Here is an 18,344-nt window from a genome sequence, read left to right as displayed (position 1 = left end):
GGCCCGCGAGAGGCTGTGTGTGTCTGTGTGTGCGCCGTTGCCGGGGCCTCCCCGGCTCCTAAATAGGGATTTCCTCTCCCTTGTTGCCAAGGAAACAAACAGAAGCGCCACAACTCTTGGAAAGGGGCTGGAGGAAAGGGGCCCCACGCCCCTGACCCTACACACTTCGGGGAAGTGAGGCCCAGAGGGATTCCCTTGCACCCTCCCCTCATCCAGGTGCAGACCTACTGCGTGTGGGGCCTGAAACCAGAGCAGCCAGCTGCCTGGGTTTGCAGAGAGCTGAGGCGTGCCCTGGGCGTCAGCGTTAAGACCGGGACAATCCCTGGCAAACTGACAGCTGGTCTCCCTACATGTTCTTCCAATGTTTGTGGGGAGTCCCTCTTTAAAAAGTGGGAAAATTGCCCTGACCGGTTTGGTTCAGTGGATAGAGCGTCGGCCTGCGGCCTCAAGAGTCCCGGGTTCCATTCCTGCCAAGGGCATGTATCTTGGTTGCTGGCACATCCCCAGTGTGGAGTGTGCAGAAGGCAGGTGATCGATGTTTCTCTCTCTCCCTCTCCCTCCCTTCCACTCTCTAAAAAGCAATAGAAAAAAATATATATCCTCGGATGAAGATTAACAACAGCAAAAAAATATATGAGAATATCTTTTTATAAACTTCACACGGACATGTGACCATGTGGAAACAGAGGCAGGCTCCTTGTCCTGGAAGGGCCTGTGCAGCTGAGGTGCTCTGAAGCTTCCCCTGCATCCCCCTCCTGATAAATCCGCCCCTGTCCCCAACCTCTCTGTAAAAAATCAATTATATATATATATGGGAGAATGGCTCTGGCTGTTGTTGTTCAGTGGTTAGAGCATTGGCCTGTGAGTGGAAGGGCCGTGGGTTCTATTCCCGGTCCAGGGCACATACCTGAGTTGCAGGTTCAACCCCCAGCCCTGTCCGGGTAGGGGTGCGTGCGGGAGGCAGCCAATTGGTGTGTGTCTCTCTCATTGATGTTTCTCTCTCTCCCTCTCCCTCCCTTCCACTCTCTAAAAAGCTCAAAAATAATGGAAAAAAATATCCAAAGGTAAGGATTAAGAATATCTTTTTATAAACTTCACACGGACATGTGACCATGTGGAAACAGAGGCAGGCTCCTTGTCCTGGAAGGGCCTGTGCAGCTGAGGTGCTCTGAAGCTTCCCCTGCATCCCCCTCCTGATAAATCCGCCCCTGTCCCCAACCCCTGCAGCCCCCGCAGCCCTCAGGCTCCTCAGAGTCCCCCTGGCACTCAGGCCCCTGAAGGCAACGGGAAAGGAAACTCTCACAAGGATGGCGGTTAATCAGCAAATGTCCTGATGATGGGCAGCGCAGGGGACCCTCTCTGGAGAAGGGGCAGGGAATGCCGGGTGGGGCAGGTGGATAGGCAGGGCCTCTGCCCATCAGGAGCTCCTGGAGGGAGGGCCTGTGGGATGGGGCAGGGACTGCCTTGGGCCAACGCTTCATCATTCATTGCCTAGAAGCCAGAACTTCAGAGCAAGTTCTTAGGAGGAGTCTTAGGGCATCGTGCAGGCCCCTTCATTTCTACACCTGCTTTCTCTTATCGATGTTTCTCTCTCTCCCTCTCCCTCTCTTCCTTCCACTCTAAAAAGCAATAGAAAAAAATAGATATCCTTTGCTTCATCATTAATTGCCTAGAAGCCAGAACTTCAGAGCAAGTTCTTAGGAGGAGTCTTAGGGCATCGTGCAGGCCCCTTCATTTCTACACCTGCTTCGGTCCAACTCCCCAGAGTCCTCTGTCCCACTATCCCTAAACCAGCCCAAAGGCCGGGCCCAGAGCAGCACCCCATTAGCCATCTTTACCAAATAAGTCCCAAACTTACAAAGCACCCCAGAGAGCCCACCTCACCTTGGCCCTCGACCCCTAAGGCGCTCTTCATCCCAGTGACAGGTAATGGGGAGACCACTGGGGAGGGCGGGGCCGTGGGAGCCGGGCTGGAGGTACAGGATGCACAGGCTGAGGCTGGCTGCTCTCAGGCTGCCCAGGGAGGGGCCAAGGGGGCATCTGTTTCCTCTTGGCCACGTTTCTCTCAATTCTAGCCCCAGAGGAGGTGAAAATGGTGCTGGCTTCCTGAAGCAGAGCTTCCTGGCCTGAGGATGGAGGATGGAGGATGGATAGGGTGCCCAGCAAAACATCCTACATCCCCTCACCCCTCGCCCCCTGGAGCTTCAGGGAGCTGAGTTAAAGCTTAGGTGGCTTTAACTTAAAACAGAGAGGTGAGGACCTGAGGCTCAATGAGTAGCAATGATTGTCAAAAGTGATAGCCAGCTGGGCTCCCAGTGGGATGTGGTCAGGGAGGAGCAGGCGAATTTTGAAGTGAGGGGATTAGGAATCACATCTGGAGTCCAGGCCAGGGGGCCAGGGAGGGGGCCAGGGCAGAGGAGAGACCCAGGAATTGAGGAGAGGGGCAGCTGCCCAGGCTGACACAGCAGCTCTCGCCCCAGATCCTGGTGGGGCAAATATTTACCCAGCAACGGTTGCTAAGCAGGGAAGAAGGTGGAGGGAGGCCAGTAGCCAGAAGGCCTTTGAAGCTCCACCCCATCCTTCACAAAAGGCAGCTCAGAGTGAGCCACGCAGTTCCCCCACCCAGAAGGCTGGCTGTATCCCTCCATGTGCACATACCTTGGGGACACCTCTACCCACCCTACCTCAACCTGGCAACAGGCCAGAGGGCTGGACTAGGGGGAATTTAATTTCTGGGCTGCCAGGCCTTCCCCCACTTCAGTCCTCCAGCTCGGGGGACTCAAACCTTACAAAATGCGCCCTTCCCGCCCTGCTGCTCAGTGGGGGCTGGAAAGGGGAGTGGTCCCAGGAGTCAGGAGACAGTGAGGAAAGAGATGCTGAAGGATGGAGACAAGAGGACCAGGGGATGGAGACAGGAAGAGAGGATGAGGAAACTGAAAGGAGAGCAAGGAGGGGCCATCAGAGGCTGTGACTGGGGCAGGTGGAGGGTTGTTGATGGGCCCAGAGAAAAGGGGTCCACAGAGGCACTCCCTGCTCTGGCCCCTGGGCAGAGGAGGGGGAGGGACAAAAGATGGGAGGGTGTGCTCAATCGGAGCCAGATGTGGCCCATGTGATGTGGGCTGTCGTTGGCATGGGCACAGCAACGGCAGGAAATGCAACTGTTGCCAGGAAGGACGAGACAGAAGCTGGGTGGGGGTAGGGGAGAGGGACAGCTAGTCCAAGACCCCCAAGGAAGTAGATGGGAGTTTAGGGAAGGGTAGAAAAGCTCACAGCCTGCAAGGAGGAGCCAGCTATGGGCAAGGGCTGCCCTCCCCTACCCCTCCACCATCCTCAAGGTTCCCACCCATTGCCCTGCCCGGGACTCTGTGTCCGTATGCAGAACGATGCCCCTTCCCAGGGCCCAAGGTGTGTCCCGTGCACAGGAGGCACAGAGATCTCAGGATGAGGTCTTTGCTTTGCAGGGCTTCTCCCCGGGGCAGGGTGTGTGTGTGTGTGTGATAGGTTCTCACCCTCTGCTACGGGCCCTCTGGAATTGGGGTACAGAAATGGGAGGAAAGGGCACAGAGAGGAAGCTGCTGGGGCTGAGAGGAGGTTCCTGGAGCCCAGGCTCCCGGTGCTGATGCAGGTTCTTAAAGTTTGAAGGGCTGCAGGCCCCCTGGCCACCCTGAAATGGGGGCAGATGGAGGGCTGTCACTGAAATGCAAAAACTGAAACTCTACCCCAGGAGGGAATTCTCCAGGTCCCTACAGTAGCATGAGCTGGTCCCGAGGGGTCGGGGATCCCAGGAAGCAAAGTAGGCCTGAAGGGTGGGCCAGGACACAGCCGTTAAGACCTCCAGACACAGAACAAGGGACCCCTGAAGAGCCAGGTCCAAGCTGGCAACCAACAGAGTGTTGTTTTCCAAGCTCCCATCGGAAAGTTTGGAAAATACACATGGAAACATGACTCACTGCCCCCTCCCCAGGGCTCCCCTTTCCTGGTTTCTGTGATTCTGCTCCCAAGAGCTAATTCAAATCACATTCTCCCAGAAACCGCGCTTAATGAGGGAGGGCAAAGAGCAGCTGAGGAGGCACGGAGGCGCCGAGGGAGGGGCCGGGGATGGAGAAGTGTGCTGAGCTGGCCAGGCAGGGCTTCAGGGATTGCCCATCGTAGTCACCTGGGTGGGGGGGTCATTTACACCAGCTCCCCGGAAACCCGGTGACACCACCGCTCCTCGATGCCCTGCGCACTCCAGGACCAGGGCGCTTGGCTTCTGGCCTCTTCTTTGGAACTTTTCCCCAGGGCCACACCTAAGACCAGAGGCTGGGAGGTGGGGGTGGGAGTTCCCTGAACTCACCTATCTCCATTGCTTCTTCCCCGGAAGCGGGCCCTGGAGCAGGAAGGGCACATCTCTCCCTTTGGCCAGGGAGGGTCCCACCCCTGACAGGGTGCCTCCGAGCCTGTTCCAAAGATAGGAGCCTGGCACTGGGCCAGGCCGCTCCACTCCAGAGACTTCCCAGCAGAGGGTTCCAAGCATTCCCAGGTCAGGGGTTACCCCCAGCTCCCATACTTGCCAGACCTCCTTGGATGTCTCAGATGGCGCCCCCCTGTCTTCCCAACACACCCAGCCCCACTCTGCTCCCCCTCCATTTCCCTTGGCCAGGGAGTACCCAAGTCCTGTGGGTCTTACCTCCAGAATCTGTCTCCATTCTGTGCACCGCCTCCAGCTCCCCATTCTGATCTCCATCCCCCTGGCCTGGTACCCGCAGGACGTCGCAGCTAGCCCCCCTGCCTCCACCCTTGCCTCTGCTCTGATCCTTCCTCCTCCCTGAACCACAGCCATCTTTCCAAAATATCAGCCTCGGTCTGTCTCCACAAGACTTCAAACTAACCCTGCATCCCATTGTATTTGGGATCAAGTACAGATTCCTTGGGAGGCTTGTAAAGTCCTCCGTGACCCAGTTCTGCTTGTATCTCCAGCCTCATCGTCTGCACCCCAGATTCCCATAATCCCGACCTCTCTTCTTACATCTCAGGTGACCTGCTTGAACTTGGCACAGGCTTTGCCCTCTGACCAACTCCTACTTCTCCTCCAGCTACTGGGGTCACGAAGACTGGACTAGGTGTCGCCGCTAGTGACTCCGTCTGCACACCTGTCTTCCCCCATTCGGGGAAATCCTTGTGGGCAGAGGCTGGGGAAGGGGGCCCTCCCTGTGTTCCCAGCCTCCAGCACAGTGTCTGGGACACGCAAGGGGCCGTTTTCACGCTTGAGCCGACCATCTCACCAGGCCTCCATCAGGAGCCAGCACTCTCAAAGCGCTCAATGTCCCCCTCTACTTTCCCCACACACCCCACTCTTCCATACCCAAGTCCAGCCTCACCTGCCTCCCAAGTGCACCCTCACTATCTCTCTGCATAGAGCTCCGTGTGTGCCCTGCTCCTAGGCCCCTCTCCACACCAGCCCTGGGGCATGGTCACAACACCACCACTGTGGTAACAGGAGCTGCTGTTTATAGAGCACTCACTATGTGTCAGGGCCTGTTCTAGGTTCTTTCCACTCATTGACTCATTTGATACCCAGCGGGAGCTTTAAAAATAAATAAATAAATTTAAAAAAAGGGCTAGCTAGAGAACTTGACTTGTCTGATGGTTCAAGACAAATCTCCCAGGAGCTTATGACTCAGTAGTCACCATGTGTAAAGGAGATAGGGCATATGCTAGGCCCTTAATAACTGTTTATTGAGGGAAGGAATACTATAATTGCCTACCTTTACAGCACGTCTTATCAGGAAACATGATCTCCAGGCAGCCCTGGGAGGTGAGCGTAGCTAGGGCATTATTCTCATTCTTTAGAGGAGGACTCAGTCCAGGTGCATGGGGAGGGACCTGCTTCCGGCCACACAGGTAGTAATGGCTCTCAATCAAACTGCAGCGCCTTCAGGGTGGTGCAGAGTCCAACGTGATACAGGACGGGGAGCCACTATGTCAGTTATTGAAGATTTTTTAAAAATATATATATTTTATTGATTTTTTTACAGAGAGGAAGGGAGAGGGATAGAGAGAGTCAGAAACATCGATGAGAGAGAAACATTGATCAGCTGCCTCCTGCACACTCCCCACTGGGTATGTGCCCGCAACCGAGGTACATGCTTTGACCGGAATCGAACCCGGGACCCTTGAGTCCACAGGCCAACGCTCTATCCACTGAGCCAAACCGGTTAGGGCTATTGAAGAGTTTTCAGGGGTCAGGTGTGAAAGGCCACTGCCAGCATGGCTTTTGGGTTCAAAGGCTTGGAGAAAGAGCTGACGCACAAATTGACACACAAGACAAGAAATATTAATTTTGAAATGATGGGGGGGGAGCCAGGGAAAACTCAACTGTAGTAGTCAAGTTCCACTGAGTCTCCGTTCCCAGCTGCTTTTATTTACTAGAACACACAATTGCCTTTTAGGAATGCAAACAGACATATCAGTGGTAATGTTTAGTAAATAGTAAGATTCAGGTTTGGGGGGAGTTTGCTTTAGGCCATTGAGTCAGCAGTAGGTAACAAAATGCAAATATTCACCCTGTTATCAAATATCAAAGCTCAAACTCAGCCTGCTGGGGGACTTCTCACATTTATATTAATTACTGTTGATCTTGGTTTCCAGCAGTCAGGGCTGGGGGGAACCTTGGAGACCACACATCCAGGGGTCTCAGTCCTTACTGGGCAACAACATGGCATCAGGGAGGGGACTTTCAAAGCTGCTAATGCCAGAAAAAAACAAATAACAAAACAAGCCGTAACCGGTTTGGCTCAGTGGATAGAGCGTCGGCCTGGGGACTCAAGGGTCCCAGGTTCGATTCCGGTCAAGGGCATGTACCTGGGTTGCAGGCACATCCCCAGTAGGGAGATGTGCAGGAGGCAGCTGATCAATGTTTCTAACTCTCTATCCCTCTTCCTTCCTCTCTGTAAAAAATCAATAAAATATATTAAAAACAAACAAACTGATAACGCCCAAAGTCGCAGATATCTTGATTCATAAATTGGCCTGGGGTGGGACCTGGGCATTTTTCAGCAAACACCCCTTCGATCTGTCACTTTTCAGATGAAGAAGCTGAGGTTTGGAGTGGGAGTTATAATAACAGCTAATACTTGCCAAGCACTTACTGTGCCAGAAACTGTTCTGCATAGTGCAGGTGCATCATCCACCTGACCCTCACTATAACCCTGCACAGAAGGGACTTTGTTTGTTAATCTTCACCAGAGGGTATTTTCCCCATTGCTTTTCAGAGAGAGAGTGGAGGGGGGTGGGGGGGCGGAGAGAAAGAGAGAGATCGATATGAGAGACACATTGATTGGTTGCCTCCTGCAAGTGCCCCCACCAGGCCAGGGATCGAGCCTAAGCCTGCAACCCAGGTGCAGGACCTTGACGGGGAATCGAACCCACAACCCTCCGGTGCCCAGGCCAACACTCTAGCCACATAGCCCTCCGGCCAGGGCAGAAGGGACTGATACTTATTTATTATGTATTGATTTTAGAGAGAGAGGTGGGGGGAGGGGAGAGAAACATCAAGTTGTTCTACTTATTTATGCATTCATTGGTTGACTCTTGTGTGTGCCCTGACCGGGATTGAACCTGCAACCCTTGGGACAGCATTCTAATCAACTGAGCTACCCGGCCAGGGTGAAGGGACTGTCCTTACAGCTCAATTTGCAGTAAGAAAACAAAGCCCAATGGATCCAAGGTCGTGCAACCAACAAGTGGTAGAACTAACTGGCTTTGAAGTCCACACTCTCAACCTTGACCCTACACAACGGTCAACTCCAAAGTTGCAAAGAAGCCCATGGAAGTGCCAGGCCTAGCTCCCACAAGTCTGGGCAGAAAAGTCTGGAAGCCGGTGAGAGTGGGTAAACTGAGGTCAGAAAAGCTACAGTCCAGCTGGAGGCCTGGAGGCCTGGGGGCTCCTGAAGGGCTGAGTGGTGTGGGGCTGGCTGCCCTTTACCTGCCTCCCTGCCCTCCTGAAGGGGAGCCCTGATGGGCCCAGCTGAGCGGTCACCCTCCCTGCACTAATTGATGCAGTCTCCTAATTGCTGATCACAAGGAGGCAATTAAATCCAATTAGGGAGGGAGAGCTAATTAGTGTTCAGCTTCCCTGGCCTCTAGGCACCCCCCCTCCTTTCCAGGAAACTGCTGCCCACCTTCCCCCATCCCAGGGAAGAGAACTGCTGCCTGTGTGAAGCATGTCAGAAGTTCTCATTCCTTCCTGGCTCTCCCAGCGTTCAAGGGTCAAGCACGTAGGTTTGTCCCCGCCTCCACACCATAAGGCAGCTGTCTCCCTTGACACGGACATTCACGCCAACCCATCATTCCCAAGTACTTGCCCACCATCCCATCTCTCCTCCCCACAGCCCTGAAGGTCGGGTACCCCTCATTATCACTGGGGCTCAGAGAGGGTAAGTCATGGGCCCAAGTCACCCAGTCCGCTTGGACCCCAGATCCTGTACACCTGATGTGCTCATGTAATCAGTCTTTCCGATGACCTCACCTCCATGATTCCTGATGTCACCTGGCAGGCAGGTGGAACAGGAATCGCCTGCCTTCTTTCCACGGCTACATGCTGCGAGGCCATCCCAGCGACTCTGCTGCCTCCGTCTGCTCATCTGCCTGTCTGTTCCCAATCACCCAGTGCCAAGTCCAAGAGTCAGGAGACCAGGAACCTAGTTCCCTCTTCCACGAATTCACCCTGTAACCTTGGAGAAGTGGTTTTCCTTCTCGGGGCCTCAGCTTCCTTCCCTATAAAACAAGTAGACGGAACTGGGAGATTTCCAAGGCCCTTCCAACCTTTATCCCTCTGCTGCCGGGGGAACAGCGGGTAAAGGGCTGGGCTTCCCTCTTGCAGGCCCTCACGGTCCAGGGGTGGGATGGGGATACCCCTTTCATATTGAAATTTTGGGGCCCCCACAGCTAAACAAGAATGACACTGTCCTCATGGCAACTGGAGGAGGCCGGGAACTCCCCTGCTTTAGAAGGGACTGTGCTCTAATCAACTGAGCTACCCGGCCATTGCCCCCACGCTGTGTCTGGTTCCTTACCACTGGGGGCAGGGTAGGGCAGACATGATGACAGGTTGAGAACCGCTGCTCTAAGTCATGCCATTTACACACACACACACACACACACACAGTCCTGCCCCTAGCGCCAGAACTGGAGGACACACACTGGCTAGTGGTTATAGCGTCAGCCAATGCACCGAAGGGTCTCAGGTTCGATTCCCAGTCAAGAGCATGTACCCTGAGTGTGGACTCCAAAGCCAGCTCTACCACTTGTTGGTCGTGTCACCTTGGATCCATTATGGGTCGCAAGTTCGATTCCCAGCCCAGTCAGGGCACGTGTGGGAGGCAACCAACTGATGTCTCTCTCTCATAGCAATGTTTCTCTCTCTCTCTCTTTCTCCCCTTCCTCCTTCCCTTCCGCTCTCTCTAAAAATCAATGGGGAAAAAATCTTGGGTGAGGATTAAAAAAGAATAAATTTGTTAAAAAATATATATATATGTAAAGCCTGGCTGGTTTGGCTCACTGGTTTAGCCTCAACCTATGAACCAGGCCCCCCCCCCCCCATGAGCACTGGGCACACAGGGCAGGGCAGGCAGGGAGGCTGGGCAGATGGAGGACCCCTTCCCATCTCCTCCAGAGTCTTCGTCACAACCTAACGTCCATGCCCCTGTTCTTACTTTCCGGCTTTCTGGGTCTTCACAAGCACGGTTACAGTCAGCCTAGCTGGGTTCTAGTCCTGACTCTGCCACTCAGGTCCTGTCCTACCTGTGTCCTCTGGGCCAGGGTAACGGTTTCCTCTTCTATAAAACGGGTGAGCCTGGCTGGGTGGCTCAGTGGTTGAACATCCATCTATGAACCAGGTCATGGTTTGATTCCTGATCGGGGCACATGCTTGGGCTTCAGGCTCGATCCCCAGTCGGGGGGGTGCAGGAGGCAGCTGATCAATGGTTCTTCCTCATCACTGATGTTTCTATCCCTTACTCTCTGAAATCAATAAAAATGTTTTTTTAAATATATATATATTTCAAAAAGTTTTTAAAAAAGAGTAACAGTAAGTCCACAGGCCGTGTGAGCAAGAAGTCAGATGTGCATGTGCAGTGAGAGCAGAGGGCTCAGTCCCCCTCTTAGTACCTGGTAGGGCACAGGCCTGTGGGCTGAGGTTGGAGGAGCCACAGGGCATCCGGTCCCCAGCACCCAGTCCCCAGCCTTCCCTTTCCTGTGGTGAATCATGGTTTCACAGGCCCTGGCGACTCAGGAGTCCCCAGCTTGCCACAAACACTACCATTGTCATAGAAACCGGGCTTCCCCTTGCTTTCCTGCCGATTGTTTTCACCACATTGTCCCCCACGCTGTGTCTGGTTCCTAGATCTCAGCTTTTGACTCATTGATTGGCCTCTCATTTCAGGTCCCCAAGATACCGTCAACCTACCCCCCTTCCAGGGCCTGGGCCCCAGCTCCGCAGGGGCCCCCTACTCCCTTCCCTGCCGAGTTCGCCAGGCACCCCCTAGGCAACCACCTGTTCCTGAGCAGTGAGCATGCTGCCCGGCCTGGCCCAGTCGATGGCTGGGCTCTGAGATGTGAGACCAGCAAGGGCAAGGGAGGTGGCCACTGGCTGCGACCGGCGGGCACTGGCGCCACCTGCCGTCCTGGGCGGAACCAGCCCCGCCTTCTTACGGGCGGCTGTGCCCAGGCTTGTCCGGAGCGGCAGCAGGTCCGGGCTCCCTGTCCTCTCAGGGGAGGCAGTCACCCACACCATTTGTTCCTCCAGCCGCTCACAGGTATTTACCATCTGGGTGCCAAAATGGTTCCCATCCTCCTGAAGCGAGCAATTCAATTACTAGTACAGTGAGCGCCTCCAGCAGGCGGCTCAGGATGCCGGGGGCAGAGGCCAGACACCAGACCCAGGCCATGGTTTTGGAGCAGGCCTCCCTCCCGGAGGAAGGGATGACTAAGTCCTCAATAACAAAAACATTTATTGAGCACTTTCTGTGTACTCTAGATGTTATATCCGTCCTTCACACGCCTCTTTCCACTAATCACACAACAATCCCATGAGGTAATTGCTACTATTATGTTCGTTTTATTAATGGGGAAACAGGTTCAGAGACATTCATTTGCACAGGGGCAGGTGGCGGCAGCACCACCACCTGCAGCCAGGTCCGGAGGGCGGCCGCACCCCTGCAGCCTGGGAAAAGGAGGCCCGTTCCAGGCGGAGTAAACCATGGCCTTGGGCACCCTTGGCCTTGTGGACAGAAGAGAGAAGGGCCAAGGAGACTGAAAAGGAGCACCCAGGGAGATAGAGGAAATGCCGGGGAGGGAGTTTGGAGAAGGAGGGAGGGACCAGCAGGGTCAGAGGTCAAGTGAGATAAGAACTGAGACTGGACACAGCCCCTGCTCTGAAGAGCTTTGGTCAGCGTGGGCAGGAGGGGCACAGAAACACAGGGAGTAGGTCGTCCCTCACGCAGGTCTGGTGTCAGGGCTTGGGCCGACCAACAGGCCTTTAGTAACCTGTGAAGGCTGCCTGAGAGAGACACGCAGAGTCACCCACCTGGAAGGGCATGGAGGTACTTCTAGAGAACTGGCATGAGGGGCACGGGGCAGCCTGGGCACCAGACAGCCTGGCACGTAGTGTTCCTCCTCGCTCCAGCACCCAGTCTGAGCTCATACCCAGCAGGAACCCAGTGATGGTGCCCACTCACGGGGAGGACTTCTGACTGATGGCTCAGAGGGATCTCTGAGCCTGTGAACGCCTTCCCTGAATCACGGCCGGCAAAGGGAGTCTTGCCCATCGTATTCCCCAGAGAGGGGAAAAGCGTGTCTACGCACAGGTCAGCCGCTCCTGCCAGACCCCAGGCCTTTGCAGGTGCTCTTGCCTCTGCCAAGAACCTCTCTGCCCCACTCGTCTGGGCGATCTCCTACTCAGCCTTCAGAGCTGAGCTCAGGAGTCATGTCCTCTGAGAGGCCGCCTTGACCATGGCCTTCGATGCTGTGGCCTCCGGTGCCTACCTTTTGCAAGCACTTAGCCCACAGTGCTGTCGAAGCAGTTTACGTGTTCTGCCAGTGACACCAGACTGGAAGCTCCCCCGGGACCAGGGAAGTGTCTCTCTAACCCAGTGGTTCTCCACCTTCTGGCCCTTTAAACACAGTTCCTCATGTTGTGACCCAACCATAAAATTATTTTCGTTGCTACTTCATAACTGTCATGTTGCTACTATTATGAATCGTCATGTAAATATCTGATATGGGGTATGGTCTTGGGCGACCCCTGTGAAAGGGTCGTTTGACCGCCAAAGGGGTCGCGACCCACAGGTTGAGAACCGCTGCTCTAACGCCCCTATCATAGGGGAGACACTCAATAAAATTTTTTTTAAATATTTTATTGATTTTTTACAGAGAGGAAGGGAGAGGGATGGAAAGTTAGAAACATTGATGAGAGAGAAACACCAACCAGCCGCCTCCTGCACACTCCCCACTGGGGATGTGCCCGCAACCAAGGTACATGCCCTTGACTAGACTTGAACCTGGGACCCTTCAGTCCGCAGGCTGACGCTCTATCCACTGAGCAAAACCGGCCAGGGCTGTTGTTGTTTTTTAAGTGATCTCTCTGGCCACGGTGTGGAGAATGGATTGGTAGGGGCAGGGGAAACAAGAGCAGAGGCGGGAGAGACTACTGCAGGCAGATGATGGTAGCTCGGGTCAGGAGGGCAGCAGTGGAGGCGAGAAAGTAGTGGGTTTGGGGAATGTTTTGAGGTGCAGTTGAGAGGACTGATTGATGGACTGGAGGGGAGGAAGTTTGGGAAAAGGCAGGAATCACACACAGATGGCTCCAGATTTCTGGCGTGAGCTACCATGTGGGTGGGGGTCCTTTCCAGAAGCAGGGGAAGCTGGGGGAGGAGCAGGTATGGGCCCTGTTGGCAGTGCCAGGACTAACAGCTCGGGGCTCCTGGTTCCAAGCCAGGAAAATGGAAGCACCTGCTTTTCCTGTGGGGGCCACTGGGAAAAACGTGGAGAAAATTGGGCCAGAGGAAGGGGCGCACGTGGCAACAGGACAGGCCAGAAGCCAAGAGCACAACATAGTAGCGACAACAGCCAACACGGTGCCGAGCCCTGTGCTCTGTAGACGTCCAGTTAAATTCTCACAATGTGGCCATCCTTCCTCCACTCCGCACCTCAGACCTTCCTGTCCCCATAGCCTGCTTTATTCTCCTTCAGAGCGAGGAGCACCACCAGAACTTACATGCTCTACTTTATTGTCTGCCTCCCCCGTCCCTGCAGACTGTCAGCTCTGGGACAGTAGAGACTGTCTGTCTTGTTCAGTGGCGTTACGTCCAGTGCTTACAACAGTGCCTGACGCAGCAAGTGACCGATATATACATAGGCTGTCCCCCCCAAAATGTGTACACACACATTGAATATTTGTAAAGGCAGTGTTTATTAAACTATCCTTCATTTTCAAAACTGAGCTATCAGCTGTTAAAGTGTGTATACATTTTGGGGGACACCCTGTATTTATTTTAACTGCGTCGTAGGTAGGTGTTATTATAATTCCCCTCCCAGACCCAGGTCAGTTGGACTCGGTGCTTGTTTCCTTAGCCTGTCCCCCGTACAGTTTCTCCCCTGGACACGAAGCCAGTCTTAAGCGGCGGGAGGGGGCTCAGGTGAACCGTGGGGACGGCCAGGTATCGGCCACCGGGGTTTCGGTCCGGGTAGCCTCTTATTGCCTCCCATGTCTTGGATGCCCTGCCAGAAAAGGGCAAGGTGGGAGCTTGAGATGACACCCGAGGAGGCAGGGCTGGGCATGGAGACCTAGCTGGGCAGGAAGGAAACATCTGGGCCCTAGTATCGCAGCTCACCGGAGCTGCTCCCAGTCGTTGGCCTGCAGCGCCCCCTCGTGGCCAAGGTTCAAAGACGCTTTTCCTCTGACTGTCCCTGACCCCCCAGGATCCACCCAGGCAAGCTGGCCACCTGCCCAACCAGCAAGTTTCCCAGGGAACCTCTGGCATCAACCTCTAGACATCCCTCTCATTCTTTCCCTTCGAATAAGCCTCATTCATCCGTCAGGGACCCCAGATCTACTGCATCCAGAAAGCCATTCCAAACGGCTCCCGCTTTAGGGATGACCCCCTCTCAGCCTCCAAAAACTGGCCGGGTGTCACCGTTTACCTCCGGGGTCCCAGGCTGGGGGTCAGACAGATCTGGCTTTGAACACGGGAGTGTCCACTGACCAGCTGTGTGGCCTGAGCAAGTTACTTAATCTTTTTGAGCTGTAGGTCCCTGGTGTGAAGGAGAGATGGCAAGTCCAGCCTCACAGAGGTGTGAAGAGGATCCAATGAAATCAAGAGAGCCTGGCAATCCATAGGCACTCAGGCGATGGCAGGCCCCTTCCCATCCCTCTCTCTGACTTCCTCTTTCTTTTCCTGAAAAAGGAAGCGTGCTGGAACAGAAGGCACGAGAAGGTCCCAGGACCTGGGTTCTCTGGGCCTCAGTCTCCTCGGTAAAACAAGGCCATTGGATCACTGGCGAACCTGTTAGTTCACCCGTCCACTCCATTTCCACCGAGGACAGTCTATGTTTAATTCATCTGTGCCTCACTGGGCCTCACACTCCAGTATCCCCTGCTGGTACCTGGCATAGTGCCTGGCCCAGAGCGGGCACTGGAAAAACCCCTCAACAACCCACTAAGGGGATGTGTACTGCCCCCCCTCCTGCCCCAAGAGAGCACTCAGTCCTGGCTGGCACCAGGAGCCCGGCCCCTCACCCCAGCACGAAACCAGAGCCGGCGCCGCCGGGTGAGGAATCTGGGGACCAACTGTCACAGCTCCGGTATCACCGCCTCCAGGACGCCTGGGTCTGGCGCTGAGTCCCAGAGGGGCCCTGTCAGCCAGCTGTCCTGGGGGACCCCAGTTCTGCCCCAACCCCTCTGAGCTGCTCTCCCCGGGGAAATCAGAGAGTGCAGAAGACCTAGAAGGGGGGGGTGCTGGGGTGGTGGTCCCAGGGGCGGAGGTGTTTCTCTGTCCCGGTCCAAACTTCAGGCTGGGCTTCCAAGCCCTTGGAGATCGGGCCCAGAACAACAGAAGGACCCACAGTGGCCTCCTCTCTCCTCTAAAGTCTGTGGCCCTCCAAGTCCCAAAGGCTGTCTTGCCCTCACATTTACTCCTATTTGTCCACGTTCCTGGGTCATGCGGACGGACTAGTTTGTGTGTCCTGCTGAGGGCAGAGGTCAAGTCTGATGTTTCTTTTGAGCGACCTGCAAAGTTCTCCCAGGTACGTTCGTTCTCATTGATTGAAATGAATGAGCTGAGGGTGTTCCAGCAACAGACAGAAAACTGGCTGGTGTTTACATAACAAGGTGGACTTCCCCTGAGGGAGGGGTATTTTTAAAAAAGAAAATAGAAGTCCCATAAAGCATAGGAGAAGAGACCCACCTGACTAGGACAGATGGAGAAGGCATTCTGAGAAGAGCAGGGAGATGGGTCCGATAACCTCTATAAGGGCCAGCCAGCTAGTAGGGCAGCCTGGGGGGTGTCCTCCTCCCTCCCGAGGGGCAGGGAGGGGCAGGTATTAGGTGTATCCCCCGTCCCTTGGGACTTGGTGTGTAGACAGTGATAACAGGTGCCCAGGTTTGCTCAGAAAAGAAAGATACACAGATCTACACATACACAAATCCCCTCCCCCCAATTCTTGTCCTCCAGCCTCTACATGAACCTTGGGCCACCCATCTCAACTGGGTCACCTTTCCTGTCCCGCAGCCAGGCCTGTCTACACACGTATATACACACGCGAGCATACACACACACACACACACACACGCACATGAACACACACTACACATACAGCCAACTCCACAGGGCCCTTTGTTCCTCAGGCCTAAGGCCAGGAGCCTGGGGTGTGTGTGTGTGTGTGTGTGTGTGAGACAGAGTTTGCCTGCATTCCAGTGCTCAACAGGAATTATTTTTGGAATTATCTGCTCTTTGTTTGGGATGATCTTATTTCTGCAAGTCTAGATCTAGAACTGACTTCAAGTAATTCACAGTGGCTCAGGATCTCCAGTGCCTGGCACACCCTAAGAGTTCAATAAACGAATTCATTTTAAGAGCTGAATAAATGAATTAAATTTAATTAACAAAGACCTAAGTCTGGCCAAAGTCAACGGATGAGGAAATTGAGGCTCAGCAGCAAAGAAATGCCCAAGGGGCAGAACGAAGAGGCAGCAGTTTGGCTTCAGAGGCCTGCTCCTTCCCCTTACACCATGAAGCTTCAAATAAGCCGTTATACTCAACACACTCCTGCTTGTGTTTTAGGCAGGGCCCTGTGCTGGCTGGGCACTGGGGGGCCAAGGTGGGCGACAATGACAAAGATGAGAGTTACAGTCCTATTCTCTAAGGTCCTGAAGGGGAGAGATATGCCACCTACACACTTTTCTGGTCATAAGGCAGAGAGAGTGAGGGGTAGGGCGGGGTGGGCAAAGCCATCTATTGCCAAGCCTGGGCCCTTGTTGTCATAATTCTAGGTTGGCCTTGGAGAGAAACCCAGCTTGGCCGACAGGAGGGTCAGTAGAGGAGGGGAGTTCCCTCAACCAAGGAGGCCACCAGCCCTCTGAAAGCAAGGGAAGGGCTCATCGAAACCCCACCCCGGAACGTGGCTCCTCAAGGTGCCCATCCTTAGGCTCCTCTGCTTCGTGGACACTCGGGTGGCGGGTCCCCAGTGTGGGTGGACATGCCCCAGGCTGTCTGCAGGCACACACTCCCGTGTGCACACCCGTGCCATAGACCCAAGTGCACTCACACCTGTTCTGCCCTGCAGGGCCCGGGTCTACAGGTGCCTCTCCCACCGTGGAGATCTGCTGGGAGTCTAGCAGGACCCCTGGGCGTGGGCGTATGGAGCATTAACACACCCAGGGCCTGGTTTGTCCTTGTTGGACAGTGAAGTGAGTCCGGCAGGGACCACCGTCTCCCCCTACCCCACCCCTTTGTCTACCCTTTCCCATCCAGCAGCTGTCCCCCTCCTCACGCATACACACAAGTTTTTGTCCTTTGTTTTCCTCCCTGGCCAAATCCCCAAGGCTTCTTTGGTCATTAACCTCCTGCTTTAATTAGCTTAGTGGGGAGGAAAGTGGAAGCAGGGCCAACTCAATGGTGGGTGTCTAGGGGGCAATCTCATCTGGGGGGTGGGAGGGGGCAGGAACGCTCAGACCAGCTGGTGACAATAATGTCTGGCATACAATACGTCCCACGCAACTGTTTGCTATTCTATTAACTTGAAAAACTGTCACCTGGTCCGCAGAGTGGGAACCTTCTACCCAACGAAAGCCCCGGGTCCCCAGAGCCACGGCTCCCCTAATCCAGGCTCTTGGGGCAGAGAGGGGACAAGAGTAGAGAACAGGCAACTTCCACGGGGCCTTACCTCTGCATTTCTTCCTCTCCCACTCTTGCTCTCCCAAGTGGCACCCAACGCCACAGTAAGGCTTGTTGTTAATCTCCTGTTAAGCCCCTGATCCAGGGGGCACCCCTCCCCAACTCCAGGGCTTCCCAGGGGTTCCTCAGTCATGGCTCCTGTGCCTGAATCTTCTGCTTAGCAGAGGAGCAAGGGCCCCCGCACAGCTCAGTCCCTAACCTCTCCAGAGTCCCCCCGCCCGCCTCCACTGGTGTGCATTTTAGGGATCTGGGCTTGGCTCAGCCCTCCCTCAGGGCCTCACAGTGCCAGGTCTACGAAGATCTCATCTGTCCCCCAGCAGGACTTGACCTCACAAACTAGTTCAGACTTCTGGTTTCCAAGGCGCCCCAGAAAAGGACACCTACTCTTGTAGCTCACCCACCCATTCTTATAAAACTATTTTGGGAAGTTCTACTTAAAGTCTGACCTCACGCCCTCGTGCTGCAGTGCCATCCTTTCTCCTCTTTAGAAAGACTAGGCATAAGAGTGCAAAAGAGATGCTGCAGGTGCAGGGTAAGGGGAGAAGCAACGAGTGCGTTATCCTTCCACTTCCCCAAACTCGCTCTAAAAGTACCCGAGTCCCAATTCATGCCTTAAAAACTTATTTTCACTTTCACCAAATTCCCAGCGTCAAAGGAACGAAATGAGTTTTCAATGCGGAAGAGCCGGTGGAATGATGGTGGAGGATAAGCAACAGATCCCTCCAAGCCCATGCACGGCCCAGGCCTGAAGGAAGTCTGGGTCACAGCCCATCGCCTCTCTCCCTCCTTCGGTGGCACCCAGAGCTCATGACTTTCACCCGAAAACTGTTCAGTCACCTCATGCCTTTAAGACGGACTCTGCCTCCCCGCTCTCTGCCCCCACCCCCACCCCACCCCCCACATCTCTCCTCT

Source organism: Myotis davidii, unplaced genomic scaffold (assembly GCF_000327345.1).
Source record: "Myotis davidii unplaced genomic scaffold, ASM32734v1 scaffold208, whole genome shotgun sequence".
In the NCBI taxonomy this organism is placed as follows: domain Eukaryota; kingdom Metazoa; phylum Chordata; class Mammalia; order Chiroptera; family Vespertilionidae; genus Myotis; species Myotis davidii.
Note: the sequence above shows the minus strand (reverse complement) of the source record.